Raw genomic sequence first — 15,342 nt, forward strand, 5'->3', positions numbered from 1 at the left:
GAATAGTTTCATGTCTGTTTGGATGGCGGCCCAGCTGAAACTATGCTCCGCTGCTTGACTGACAGTGGGATGTGGGCTTTTTCTCCCCAAGAAAAACCTTTAAGGCCAATCACGTTTAGACTCTGAGCAGTCTTACTCCAGCAGGCTTTGGTGGTGGTTGGCCCAGCTGGGCTCCAAGACAGCAGACAGAGAGACAGAGACAGAGTTAGAGTGAGTGAAAGAGAGGACAGAGACAGACAGTTTGCAGTGAAGAGGACAAGAACCGAGAGCTGTAACTATGAACCCTCCTGGGAACACTTAACCTTTGAGTTGCTGACCAAGAAAATGGGTAAGTTTGACATCCAGTTCAGTCTCTCAGCTTCTGGGAATGGTGAAACGATGCTGTGAGAAACTTGGGGGCCTTTTATAGAGTTTTAGAAAAGTTTCATTTTTTTTCAGCATGACTCAGTCATGCAGCACGTGATTTAGACAGAAAACCTTCACAGAACATCCTTCAAACTGTCGTCGACTTGGTTGAAATCAGGGGGTGAATACATCACAAGAGAGTATTTTCCAACTGGTGATGCAGTTGTTGCGTTGTGCAAGGTGCTTGCAGTGCTTTAAATGGGCGGCAACTTAACTGATGTCAGAGCCCTTTTTTCTCATAAACGTGTTTTTGACCATCGTCCATGTCTGCAATTTTATCACAGAAACCTTGGAGATTTCCTAAAGATGAAAAAAGCATTTTAACCTAAAAGCTTCTGATTTAAAGATAGCAGCAGTATCGATCATCTGCACACCCAGACTGCACCAGATTCTCATAAACCTAAAGGCTGTATGAACGCTTTTTACCTTTAGACTTTTATTGTTTTTGCAAATAGGGCAGATTCAGTGCAAAACCCTGTATCAACACGTAATGAGTAACAGATTTTATGTTGTTTATAATGCAATTAAAAAGGTAATGCATTCAAATAACTGACAAATAACCCTAAAAGTAAAAAAAACCCTCAGGTCATTGGACATGATTTCCAGTTTTAGTTTTCAAGCTACAGGCAACAAGTACAAATAAATCAAACTATATTTGATCTATATCTTCTATATCTCTATATCTGAACTATCTTAATTGTGCAAGGTATGTAAATGTGATTGGGTCACTTGGGGGACAGTGCAACAAGCTGTAAACACAACAAAGACATCACCTTTAAGGTTTATATAGTAAACAGTTACCTATTTATACATCCAGCTGATATTAACATTCATTTGGTGTCATGTTTCTAACCACTTGATTCATGTGCGTCTAATATTCACTGTCTTTCACCTCCTTTTTTGGTCGCCACCACCTCCTGAGGGAAATATCTGACTCTTTAGGTGCTAAAGGTTACACTAAGTTCCCCAGCTAGTTGCTTAACTTTGTCCGTCTGCTGTTTAGTGGTGAACAGGTAGCATGCAGCTCATACAAAGTAGAGCAGATACATACATATGCATTAGCATCCCCTCAAGCTAGAACTTACACTTGCCAATTGACGTTATCAATATAAATATGAATGGTTCTTTCGGGCTACTGCTCAGTGTTCTCAATCGGAAAATATTTTATGTTTTTCTTCTGAGTCATGCTGGAGCTGAACGCCATAGTGGTTATAACTGTTTGGACTAGGCCGATCTGGTTTGTGTGGGAGTGATGGAAGCTGAGACTGTGGAAAACAACAAAGATTACAGTGAGGCTGACTGTAATGATCAGGACACAGCTACCACACGTCTTTACTACAGGCCTCTGTGTGTGTGATGTGGTGGTGGAGAAATGTGTGTGTGTGTGAGTGTGTGAGTGAGAGACACAGTTAAAGAGATGTGTCGTCATGCTTTGCCATATGTTCTCTATGTGTGAGTGTGTTTGACAGTTACTGAGTTTCTATACATGTGAATGCATGACTCATGTCTTTGTATCTGATTTCTGGATACATGTGTTCATTTAGCATTTCACCTCTTTGCCCAATCTCAATGACCATCAGTTGCCTTTAACTGATTTCACCTGTATACTCAGTGTAAAAGCATGAGTGGAAAGGGCCCACAAGCTCTGAATGGACATCAAATATGTTAGCACAACCAGAAGCATTTGTGTGGTCATGTAAGTCATGTTGTTAGTGTATAATTATATGACAAACAACAACATACAGAGTTGGGTAGTGAGCTATAAATACATCCCAGCTCCTTCCTGTTCCTGTTTTCAATGTTTTTAGACAGGCTCACACGTCAGCCTGTTCACCACGTTGCTCCAGACTGAAAGTATTTCAGCATGTATTAAATGCCATCAAACTTTGCGCAGACATCCAAGTCTCCCGCAGGGTGAATTGTAATAACATTGGTCATCCTCTGACTTTTCACCGAGCACTACCATCAGATCATTTTAATGCTAATTAGCAAATGTTAGCATTGCTAAAATAATGTGGTGAACATGGTAAACGTCACAACATGTACATATACTCACATACCATCTAGGTTTGTAGCTAACAGATATGGTCATCTTTTTGTTTCAGGCTCTTTATGAAGCCAATCGTTGATTTCACCTCAATCAAACGCTGCAGGATTGGTTTGGACCTGCTCATTCTTTCACCAACATTCCTGAGAGCTTGTAAATTTATGAATGAGGTATTTTTTAAGTCTCTGAGTAGGAATTGTTGTTGTGATCAATCATCTAAAGGGCTTTTGGAACGTTGAAGTTGCAGAAAAACACAAAAATACATCAAGAAGTAGCTGAAACATCTCAAATATCTTGCTCTGTGTTGAGCATTTGACCTTCTACACACTAGCAGGCCTTGTATTTGATGAGTGATTAAGTTTCATAATGTTACAGGGTCCTATTGTGGTATAAGGCAATGTGATTTTGTCTTTTATCATTCCTAAAAGTAAACAAAGCTTAGCATTATTTGTATAAGTACTAGGAAAATAGCTCTGTTCTTCTGCTTTTAATGGCTCTTTAGCATCAGCAGATGTCACGCTATGACAACCGCTTCCCTTAAACATCTGTCTATCCAGTAATACATGACTGGTTACTGGTTACTCTCTGCCATGCATTCTCCTCTCGCCTGCCTAGTGAACAGCCGAGGAGGGCGTGGTGTGGTTAGCATGAACCACACATGCAGGTGTGGCCCTCCCTTTGCTGTCACACTGTTTAATTAGGTTTTCTCTACATGGATGGGGAATCATAGGGTTTCCACTGTAAAAGTAAAAAAATAAATAAAAAATCTCATCTGTTCTCAGCCTCACACCCACACTCATTGTCTGAGACATTAGGACAACGCCTTGCCATTGCAGTCTGATGAGCAGTGACGATTAGTGAGGGTGTGTCTGAACTTTGCGACCACAGCTAAAGTTGGAAACGTGAAGCTGCACTTTGCTCCACACAAGTCTGTTTTTTTCTCGTGAGGAGCCAGGGCCAAAGCATTGTGTACACAAACTGGCGTGCTCATTCTAAGCTGGCTTTATGTCTTTCACTCATCAAAGACAGTCAAACCCTTCCTGCGGAGTTGTTCCTATAATAATAGGTCACAAGTTGATTCACGTTCAAGATCACACACACACACACACACACTTGGACTGGACCTTGCCAAGTGTCTGTCATTCTCCATTAGTAGCTTCTTTCTTCAGAATGAGGTAATTTCTTTCTTTGCCTATTGCTATTTTTCCAACCCTCCTCTTTGTGTCTGTGTGGCCTTGTTGGAGTCAGGGCCGGGTCATTTGGTTCTCCTCCTAAGAGTCTGGTGTTCTTCAGAAGCTATTTCTCACACAAGTCAGCCTGTCCTCTGACTGTTTCCATCCAGATACCCACTAACTGCGTTTGCTTCAGACAAAACAACAGCGTTACATTTCTTTTGTGTTGAAACCATTTTGCCTGTAGTTCAAATTTACTTGCACTAATTCATAACAAACAGGAAGATATAATGATTACCGTTACCTGCGTACCATATACCATTATACAAGTGTGGCCTGGTTTGTTTTTTAGATGGTGGCTTAAAAGTTGAGAAAGTTGCCTTGTTATTTTGGAGACATTTGCTTCAATCTGCCACCTGTAAACCTTCAGTGTTACTACTGTGTGCTGTGATTCAGGAGCTAGAGCGGGTTGTCTATAAATCACACGGTTGGTGGTTTTATATCCCCCTTTCCTAGAGCTGTATGCTTCCTGCAGAAGTAGGTGTACTCTTAATTTATGCCCCATTTTTTTATAAAGTGGTTCGTCCAGCAAAGGATTATTGCCCTGTGTTATAAGGCCTGTAAGACTACTCTTGAACACTTAGTTCACCTCAAAATGGTCCAGTCGTACTTGCACATTGTTACTTAACTTCTTCTGCTTGACTTCAGACAGTAAGGATTATTATGATCAGTCACAAAAGAGGTGGAGATTTTGCAATATGTGCTGACCCAGAGACAGGTGAGACTACTACATAATGAATAAACTAAATAAAGTTGCATCCTGCATGGCACCTTTGCTGCCACTGATTTGTGTGAATAAAAGGTGCTTTGATATGAAAGCACTACATGGAATACAATCAGTTCTTCAGATGATTTGTAAAAAGTATGAATTTGATGTGATTTTTGCTAAATTATAATTGGTAATACAAGAAATGTTGATAAATACAAACATACAATGATCATTTTCTTAATTCTATTATTTTGAATATTGCTGTCTGAACTCTCTGCAGATCCTTTGTCATTGCTATGCTACTCTGTATTATAAAGTGATCACAGACTGTTTTATAACTTTGAACCTCTGACTAACTGTTAGTGCCACTTTAAAACCCTGTTGTGCAGATTGGTACCAGCACTCTTAGCAGCACTTCAAAGCTCTTAAGAACAGACAAATGTAGTCCATTTCTACAGTGGCCCTGGCCGCTACCTCTGAGTTACTGACTTTTGACCTCTGTGGAGTAGAGACAACATCTTCCTCTGCATGGAGCCAGCAGCCTGTCTGGCAGCATGAATCAAAGAGACAGTTTTTATGACTTCCAAGTAACTATGATCAAAGAAACTTGTGTAAAAATGATAAATTTGTGCGTGTTTACAAAAGAAAAACTTGCTGTATATATAAACATTTTCAATGATTGAATACTAATAAATATTCAACACAAAATAAACTTTTGGGGTAAGCATGGACATTGCAATGGGCCGGGACCCAAAACTTCTTCATCACTGACATAAACGTTTTATGTTGGACCACAACATAACAGCAGCACCTGTAAAAGCTCCACTTTAATGTTTATTATACCACAAAAGGTGGACGTTGCACGTGCATCACGTGTACATCTCTGAGTCTGCTTTATGGTGGCTAACAGTGACTGTTAACACATCACTGCAATAGCGCTCATGACTCAGTGGAGCCTCTCTCTTCAGAGTGGGGACTCAATTAGGAGAGTGCAGGTATAAATTTTTGCGTAGGTGGGCCCAATATGGCAGCCACTCTGGGGCCCAAGGCTGGGAGATAAATCAATATCAGACTGGTTGAATTAGAGCGTCAGCATGGAGCTTCTCTTGTGTTAACCTCTTTTTCTTCACTCTCTTCTTTACTTTACATCTCCATCTGCTAATTGGAGGGAGGTCATGGGCCTCGTGTGTTTAGCTGTCTTTCTGTGATTGCCATCCACCGTATTTGCTCTTTGTCCCTTGTTACGGTTCATTGGGGAGATCATGAGAGGAAATGGAGCCTTCAGTACTTGTGTGCTTTTGTTTGCTGTGTGATTCACTGAAGATAAAAAGGTCACCGCTCCCTCCCTTGTGAAAACGTCTTGAAGCTGTTGAAAGTACCTTAGGGAGTCTTGAGGACTTATGACTCCTTCTCTCTAGTGGTGTCCTTTTTCCTCACCACTACTGTCTGTCTCATGACTTATACAGCTTCTCACAGCAGTTATAGCAACTCAACTGAAGTGTTTGAAAATGTTAAACAAACTGATGTTATGATCTCTAAACTGTTTATGTTAACTGTGATTTTCAGTCAGATATGACTTCTAACCAAGCGGCAACTTCTGTGGCTGGGAAATGAAGCCAATGTGGACATGCCAGTTCTTTGAGTGGCCACTTGAGGCTGGCTGCAGAACAAATCAACCTCCATAAGTCCCCATGTTAAAATGTCCAACTTCACAGCAGAAATAAACATGTTTACAGCCTGGTACAAAAAACAGTTTTGGTCTCTATAGCTAATTTTCCAACTGTACTGAGGGTGAATTAAATTTAATAAAAATTATATTAAGGGTTAAAGTTATGCATAATTATCAGTATGGCTGCCTTGACTGATAGGTAAGTGCCGTTACAGATGGCTTGTTTGAACGCCCAGGAGTCATTTGGCCTGCCTCAGATCTGTCGATGATCCACGTCTTTGCTGATATTTAGATTAGCTAGGAGGCGGAGGAGGCAGGACTGCCAACATGGCGGCTGCCAGTCTCACATATTTTGAGCTCCAGAACAACACATATGCTGTCCATTATTTTTGATGTCATTGCTTCTAACTCATGGAACGTCTTCTTTGGTTAAAATTATATTGTCCTTAAAGTCCTACAGAACAATTCATCTTGAAATGTCAAAATAATGCTCATCAGAAGTTCTCAAAGGCCAAATCTTTAAATTGTCTTAAATTTCTTTCCAAACCATCCAAAACCCAAATATATTTAATGTACAGTTATATCAAATGGAGAAATGCAGCTAATCCTCACATAGTTGATTCAATTAACCTACTACCTGTTTAAGCTCCAGTCATTAATGTATGTTACAACTTGACAATATAAATTCACTCTTTTTAAGTTTTCTCCTTCTTCCTGCAATTTCATTTGTTAACTTTACGTCCATTGTTTGATTTAACTTGTGAAACTAGATGAAACTCAATAAAATTCAAATGGGCTGTAAAACTGTGGTTCAATGTCAGCAATAATTGTGTCAGGAATAGGTGTTTCACCTCTTTAACGATGAATATCTCATCTTAAAATCTGAGAATATTCTGTATATCCCAAATGATACATGGCAGACTGTTTTCCACACCTAATTACCCAGAAAACTCTTGCATGTGTTTACTGTTTGTGTGCGAAGTGGAAAAAATAGCACTGAACTGGCTTTTTGAAGTGCCACGTGCGTACTTGGTGGGCACATATGGAGCTCTCCTTGCATACTTTGCGATTTTTGCAGCCGATATTTACTTATCACATTGAACCCATGTGTGTCCCATTTATCCTGCATGTGCCTTTGGTTCAGTGGTGGAATAACAGTTGGAGGAAAACGCCTTGAAAAATTCCACCCTGCCCTGTAGTGGTGCCTGTGTTCTTTTGCTTAGATCTGGGCAGTGGACCTATCCTCCACCCTTCATTCTTACTCTTCCCTTCTCCCCTACACCCACACACACACGAACCCAGCCCACCTAATTTACTCCCACCTCCTAATGTCAAACAGCTGTAGAGTTGACTCGTAAGGAATTGCTGCTATTACGTCCTCCTCCCCTCCCTCTCTGCTGTCTTTTTTCTCAGCCATTTTGTGTGTGGCCCCTAATATCAGGTCATTCATGAGCCGAAACGTGATGTCTAAACCAAGTGTCCATTCAAGGTTTATTTATGACCCAGGCATTGGATAAAACGTAATGAATTTACATTGTAGGTGCCCGTGGGCGGAGATGGATAGACAGACAGCTGACTATAAATTGTGTGTATGGATTGCGCTTGACTCCAGTGTTTTGTACAGTAGGAGCACGGTCTCTCTGATGTATAAAGGTGGTTGAGCCGTAACTGGGCCAATGCCATTTCCAAGGCGCTCCATCTAACTGAAGGAGCTGCATGACATAAATGCCAGTGAGGTCGCTCTCAATGTGATTGACAGGAGAAGATCAGGCAATGATGCTGACTGGTGAGAGCTCCTGCTGCTGTCGGGAATCTGCTTTGGCCACATGCCTGAAGTCCAACCTGAAAATTTATCACTAATTTTAAACCTTTGGCCACGATGTTCAAGACAAGTCACAACCTGGCTCAGAGGTCATACATACATACATACTCCATCTTTTGTCATACCTCTGAGCCAGGTTATTTTTATATATATATATGGTGTCACAAAAGCACAAATCTGTCTGGCTCTTTTAGAAAGTGGAACCTGCCAGTAACCCTTAAGAAGATCAAACTTACTAACATATTTGGCCGCGCCAACCTGATCAACACAATCTTCCATCCGGGGAAGAGGGAAAGAGTCAGGTTTTGTTACAGCATTCACCTTCCTATAATCCGTGCAAGGTCTATAGGTGCAATCAGGCTTGCTAACCAAAAGACAAGGTGAGGCCCAGCTAGATGAAGAATGTTCAGCAATAGCATTATCCAACATATATGACACTTCTGAGTCCAAGATCTTTCGTTTCTCTGGAGAAACCCGATAGAACCGCTGAGTGATAGGCTTAGCATCTCCCACATCAACATCATGCTCAATTACATGAGTGCAAGTAGGATTATCAGAAAACAGACCTGGGTAACTTTGAATAAGCTTAACCAGCTGTTTACACTTACTTTCGTCCAAATGACAAAGTATTGTATCTAACTTTGCAAGAGTTTCCGAATTTTTTAGTCGAGGTTGCAAAACCCCATCACCCGCTAAGTTCTCTTCCTCAACCACTGACATGCAATCATTTACCATCAGCGCTGGATAACTTTGGGCATCATCACCTAATGGTTCCCGCACATGGTAAGGCTTAAGCAAATTAATATGGCATATTTTAGATGATTTTCTTTTATTTGGCATTTCAATCAGGTAATTTTGCTCTGAAACCTGACGGACTACATTACATGGACCAAAAAATTTAGCCTGAAAAGGTGACTCCACCAGTGGTAGGAGAACCAGAACCTGGTCACCTGGACTAAATTTTCGTTGCTCTACCTTACGGTCAAACAGTTTTTTCATTTTTTTCTGAGAAACTTGTAACTTTTGTTTGGCTAGTTCCCCAGCCTCATAGAGTCTCTGCCGAAACCCATTAACATAGGTAATCAAATTCTGTGGAGGATCAGTTGACCTCCATTGATCATGCAACACAGACAAAGGACCGCGGACCGTATGAGCAAAAACAAGCTCATTAGGACTAAATCCTGTACTCTCTTGAACAACCTCCCTCGCTGCCAACAAGAGCCATGGTAAACCCTCCTCCCAATCTGCTTTTAGCTCTGTGCAATAAGCACGCAACAAAGATTTTAAAAAGCTGGTGAAAGCGCTCAAGTGCACCTTGGCTCTGAGGGTGGTATGCTGAGGCCTTGTTGTGTTTTATGTGAAGTTGTTTAAGGATTTGTGCAAACAGCCGAGATGTAAAATTTGATCCCTGATCACTCTGTACTATTTTGGGAATACCAAACACAGATATAAACTGACTCATGGCCTTAACAACAGACTTTGTAGTGATGGAACGAAGAGGATAAGCAGCTGGATATCTGGTTGACTGGCACATTACAGTTAGCAAATAAGAACAACCTGACTTGGATCTGGGAAGAGGACCCACACAGTCAATAATCAGGTGCTCAAAAGGCTGACTCACTGCAGGAATAGGACACAAAGGAGCAGGTTTTATTGTTTGGTTAGGTTTTCCTGTAACTTGACAAGTATGACATGTCTTTACAAATGCAGAAACATCACGTTTCATACGTGGCCAGAAAAAATGCTGAAGCAAACGATCATGTGTTTTCTTGACACCCATATGTCCTGCAACATTATCATGAGCTGTCTGAATTGTGGCTGTCCTAAATTTTACAGGCAATACAATTTGCACAATAGGATCACCGCTGAATGTCTCACCATGAGGAGCCCACCTCCTAACCAAGACGTCATTCAAAAGGAAATATCCTTGCTTCACCTTTCCTACCTGCATTGTAGGCAAAACCAGATCATACACATCCCTCAGAGACTGGTCTGCTTTTTGTTCTTTCACCAGCTCTGAATGAGAAACACAAAGATTAGGTGGCAGGGACAAGGCAAATTTCTTTACATCACAAGAGTTTTGTTTCATATCAGTCAGCGCAGCAGTCATTGAACGAGTCACAGCACAGGCTGTAACTACTGGTTCCGATTCACTAAGCTCCTTTGTTTCCACAGTACAAGCTGTTAAAACTGCTTGCTCATTTTTAGGGATTTCTTGAGATGACAAGAAAGCCACAACTGTCTCACTTTGTTGGTTTGATACCTCAGAAAGTTGTAGGCCCTTAAATTCTACATTATCTGGCCATATCCGATGTCCTGCCAGGTCATTTCCTAGAATGATGTCAACTCCTTCCACTGGCAGTTTAGGACGAACACCAACTTCGACCTCCCCCTGTACCAGATCACATGACAAGAACATTTTATGTACAGGTACAAAAAGAGTTGTCAAGCCCATCCCTCTAACCGGAATACAACCCCCTGTATCTGAATGTGGCGAAAAGGGCAAAATTGCCTGCCTCACAAATGTGCGTAAAGCTCCTGAGTCTCTCAGTATTTTAACTGGAACCTTTTTATCACCTCCACTTAACCTGACAAATCCATCAGACATGAATGGAGCATAACCCTCATCAATTTCAGAGGATTCTATGTGTTTAACTTCCATTTGAAATGGAGCTACTAGGTTTTCCTTATCTCCAAAATTGGGGGTATGAATAGTTGTAGCCAAACCAGCTGACTTCACATGGTCTGCGTTCACTCTCTCTTTTAACAAAGGACACTCCTTTTTCCAGTGACCCTTTTGATGGCAATAATTACAAATATTCGGATCACCTTTTCCCATAGATGGCTTATCAAATTTGGGGGAAAAATGACCTGTTTTCTGATATTTATCCTGGCTACCTCGCTCACCAAAGATACGCTTGTGTGTTAACACGTATTCATCGGCCAACACTGCAGCCTCATTAGGACAGGTGACTTTGTGCTCATTAATATAGGTGGCAATGTAATCAGGCACAGATTGTTTAAATTGTTCTAGAGCTACCAAATCACACAATTGATCAAATGTTTTTACCCCAGAAGAAGAACACCAGCGATTGAAATGTGTGACCAAATCCCGTGCAAACTCCACATGTGTTTGTTTACCAGTCTTCCGCCAGCTCCTAAAGCGCTGACGATAGGCCTCAGGAACTAACTCATAAGCCTTCAAGACAGATGATTTCACCACATTGTAATCCTTACAGTCCTCAGAAGATAGCGCAGAATAGGCTTCTTGAGCTTTACCTGTAAAGATACACTGCAACATTAATGTTTGTTCCTCATCAGGCCAAGATCTAGAATGGGCAATACGTTCAAACAAACAGAAGAAGGTTTCAACATCATTCTCATTAAACTTTGGCAACAATCTCAAATTACTGGCAACATCAAAATGCGAACCAGTGGTTTGCACATTTAAAGCAGATGGAGAAATTTTCCCTTCCTTAATTAATGCCAATTTTTGTATTTCCAAATCCATTTTCATCTGTTCCTTTTTGTATTTTATTTCTTCCAATTCTTTTTCATGATCCAATTTCAAAAGCAGTAATTCTTTCTGCTGTTCGAATGTCAAAACATTCCCAGAAATACTTACACCAATCTTACCACCTTCATCCATCAGCACACCACATTCCTGCAAATTAGCCTTGATGATACTCTTCAGATTTCCCTTTGTTCGTTTGGGATCCACCTCAACAGAGAAATGCTGAGCAATCTTAATCAGCTGCTCCTTGGTGCACTGTTCCAGCACTTCCCCAGAGGGATGTTGAACAAACTCCTCCACAATGCTATCCATAGCCAAAGATAATCAAAAACGAGGTAAACTCAAACAGACATACTATGCAACATATGGCAAACAAAGACTGGCGCCTCCCCTTACTAACTGACTAGTGAAATCATCTAGCTAACTAAAACTCATCCCTAGTCTTCGGACAGGTACCGGTGGCAGGTATTTATTCACTGAAACCCAATGGCTTTGGAGTGCAACTGCAAAAACAGCGACCCCCAAAAACCCTGGACGTGATCCTGAGACAAATGCTCTAACCACCTTCCCCGCCACACTACAAAGACACCATGCAACAGACCCTCTAATAGAGCCTACTGCTATGCCTAACCGAGGAGAACACCAGTTAAAATATTGCCATATCAAAACAGTTTCAGAGTTTGTTCACCTCAAAACAACCAACAAAATACTACAGCTATGTGCAATACTACATCCAAAATTATCACACACAAAAAAAAACCTACCAAAATCTAATGTGACGAGCCCCCATTTTGTCACAACCTGGCTCAGAGGTATGACAAAAGATGGAGTCCACACATGCTTTTAAACTATAAAACATAAATTTATTTAAACTACATAAGATTAACTGTGCATATCAGTTCATCAGTAATGTTTGTAATGTATGGGTGTGTGTGAATGTGTGTAAATGTAAGATGAAACAAAATATAAATAACCAAAGCTCAAACAAACCCGCCAACTCAAACAGGAGAGAGAGAGAGAGTGCTCAAAGCTCTTTTTATAAGTGAGCATTCAAACCAATTCAGGTGTTACCCATCTCTCCTGATGAGCTTCCCAGACAACCAATCAAAAAGTAGGTCAGGCCTAAAGCCATCACAGCTGGAAGAGCAATGGACTTGCTTGATGATGATGACACAGTACTTTATTGCAATGTTATATCCCATTTGTGTCAGTGTTAGGATAAATTAATTTAGTCAAAATAAAAAAATAAAACTAGGACAACAAGAAAACAAAGACAAATCATTAAAATTTCCTGAAATGGGGTGTTGGTTTGCTCAGTTGGTGGAGCGTCCGCCCCATGTGTAGGGGCTCGGTCCTTGCTGCGGCGGCCCAGTTCGGGTGCAGCCTGCGGCCCTTTGCTGCGCGTCGTTCCCCATCTCTCTCTCTCTCCCCACATTCCTGTCACTCTTCAGCTGTCTCAAATAAAGCTTGAAAAGGCCAACAAAATATCCTAAATATATATAATCTAATATATATATATATATATATATATATATATATATAATATATATTATATATATATATATATATATATCTTATATATATATATCTATATATATATATATATATATATATAAAATTCATGAAATGATTAGAATAATAGCTTACACAAAAAAACATCCAATATCCAACAAAAATATGGAACTAGTGCCATATGTCTGCTCTGTCCAGCCTTTTTTTGGTTCTATGAGGGTAACTTGATGTATAATTTAACCTGCTGGAAAGCTTGATCATCAGGTAGTATTTTCGTACTTGTAACCTTTCAAAGTAAAACTGCCCCATTCCAAAGTGTTTCACATTAAGGGAAGCTGACGTCTTGCTGTTTTATTGAGAAATCATAGTGAACCCGAGTAGTTCCACTAAAGCAGCTGAGCGTTTAAAGATGGTACCAGTTGTGGCACCATTGTTGAGTTGAAGATGTCACTTTCCAATTAATTTACTGCAATATCTTCTTATGGCAAATAAAGTATGTTTAAGTTTTTAAAAAGATTGGGGTGAAAGCAGTTTGCCTTTTCTCCCCGTGTCTGTGTGGGTAATCCGTCTTCCTCCCAAAGACCAAAGGCATGCACTTAACAGGTTAATTGGTGATTCTAAATTGGTGGTAGGTGTGAATTTGAGTGTTAATGGTTGTTTGTCTCTATATGCCCTGTGACAAGCTGGTGACTTGTCCAGGGTGTACCCTGCCTCTTGCACAAAGTCAGCTGGGATAGACTCCAGTCCCACCGTGACCCTGATGAGGATAAGCAGTTACAGATAATGGATGGATGGATGGATGTGGTGACAGTAAATATGGTTGACTGGACCGTGGATGTGTTGCAGCTGTGTCTCGATTCCCATCAAATAGTTATAAACTAGAAACTCTCATCACCTACTCTAGCTAGCATTAGGTGTTTCAAAACCTTGAGCATCACTCAGATACTCCAAAAACCTGATCACAACCACATGCATATTGTCCTGAGCTGGTTTATTTGCTCTTCTGTGTTGATGATCAAGTATGTGGTCCTCCATGGGAAACCAACGTTAGGTCACTGTGTTTCCTGGTTTGAAAAACCCCACAATCATTTACACAAATCCTTCTGTACTTTCTGAGGGACACGGGACACACCTGATGACACTGTGGCTCCATTTGTATTGTGTTTGGATTTCAGTTTTGGTTTTGAGTTCTGCATCAACTTAGTCTGGTCTAGTTGGTCGAACCACAGCTTTTCAAATGGATGCACTCCCGTCTCCTGGTTTTAACCTCTGTGTTTGTTGATATCTTCTCGGCTCCACGATGACTCAGCTGATGTTTCACAGGAGGAAAGCGGTTTCTACTGTCGCTCCGAGCTCTGCTCCAATTGGGTTTTCCCCCTCTCCTTTGCCACGAGGATGAATCTTAGCCAGTCATATTCAGTCCCTGAGGTGGGTGTGGTGGAGGTTAAGTCATACATGACAACACCCATCAATCTTGTTATTTTGGACACAACACTGGCTTGTAACCGACTGATCTTGAAGATTTTCACTCCCTCTTGATGACTTCAGTCCTGTCTGTCCTTTTTAATGCTATTACACTAAAACTAAAAACGGACATTTAACAAGACTAGACGGAGGATAAAGTAGCACTAAACACACTTGTGGCCTGCTGTGTGTAAAGTGTGGAGCGCTGTTGGGTGATGACAGAGTACTTTGTTAGCAACATATGTCAAGTTGCTTCAACTTATTATGGTCATATAACCTACTTTTACCTGACCAGGCTGTAAGCCTGTCTCCAATTATGTCAGTGTGACTCCCTATTAGCCATGTGGTGTATGTACGTGTGTGTGCCTGTCTACAGGCCTCGCTCATTCATTATTAAGCAGCTCCTGATGTTTTACTGGCCGTCACTGCACCGGTGTCAGGTACACACACGATCTCCTTCACTGAACTAGACTGAGCTAGGATCCAGTTCCAGTCTCCTTGGCTCCTGAAGTTACTGAGCGCCACTCCAAACCCTTTTGTTAACGCTGAATGTTTCCTCTTTGCCGGCTGATTCTGCCCTGTTATTTATTCGGCTAACTGTTGATGGAACTGGGAAGCTTAAAATGCATTTGGATATTTCTCTTGGCGTGACGTTGGGGCTATTTGAGGTCTCAGGAGGTATGGTGCTGCTATCATCTGTTTCTTTCTTGAAAATGAGAATTATGGGTACTTTTATAGCTGACTATAAAGTACCAAGACGACAGTGTGTTCACTTTAGCAGACTTGTGGTGAAGCAATATAGTTATTTATGCAGCTGAATGTCATCTTTTTGGGGGTATGTGTCTCAGACGCCTTTGGTGTCTGAAGAATGAGTAGCTGATGTTATTACTGCTGCCCCGTAGTGTAACTTCTATCAGTTGTAGCGATCTGTCCACTATTATTATTGTGACTTTCAGCAGGGTGGCTGA

At 41.0% G+C, this 15,342-nt stretch overlaps 1 protein-coding gene across 1 annotated transcript in view; it reads left to right on the plus strand.

The window, feature by feature from the left end:
* The first annotated feature begins 41 nt into the window (after positions 1-41).
* Positions 42-15,342, plus strand: part of insc (INSC spindle orientation adaptor protein) — a 52,605-nt gene continuing 37,304 nt past the window's right edge. The window contains exon 1 of the mRNA XM_019262379.2: positions 42-328. The gene's annotated coding sequence lies outside the window, so the exon portion shown is untranslated. The remainder of the gene's footprint in view (positions 329-15,342) is intronic.

Source organism: Larimichthys crocea, chromosome X, assembly GCF_000972845.2.
Source record: "Larimichthys crocea isolate SSNF chromosome X, L_crocea_2.0, whole genome shotgun sequence".
In the NCBI taxonomy this organism is placed as follows: domain Eukaryota; kingdom Metazoa; phylum Chordata; class Actinopteri; family Sciaenidae; genus Larimichthys; species Larimichthys crocea.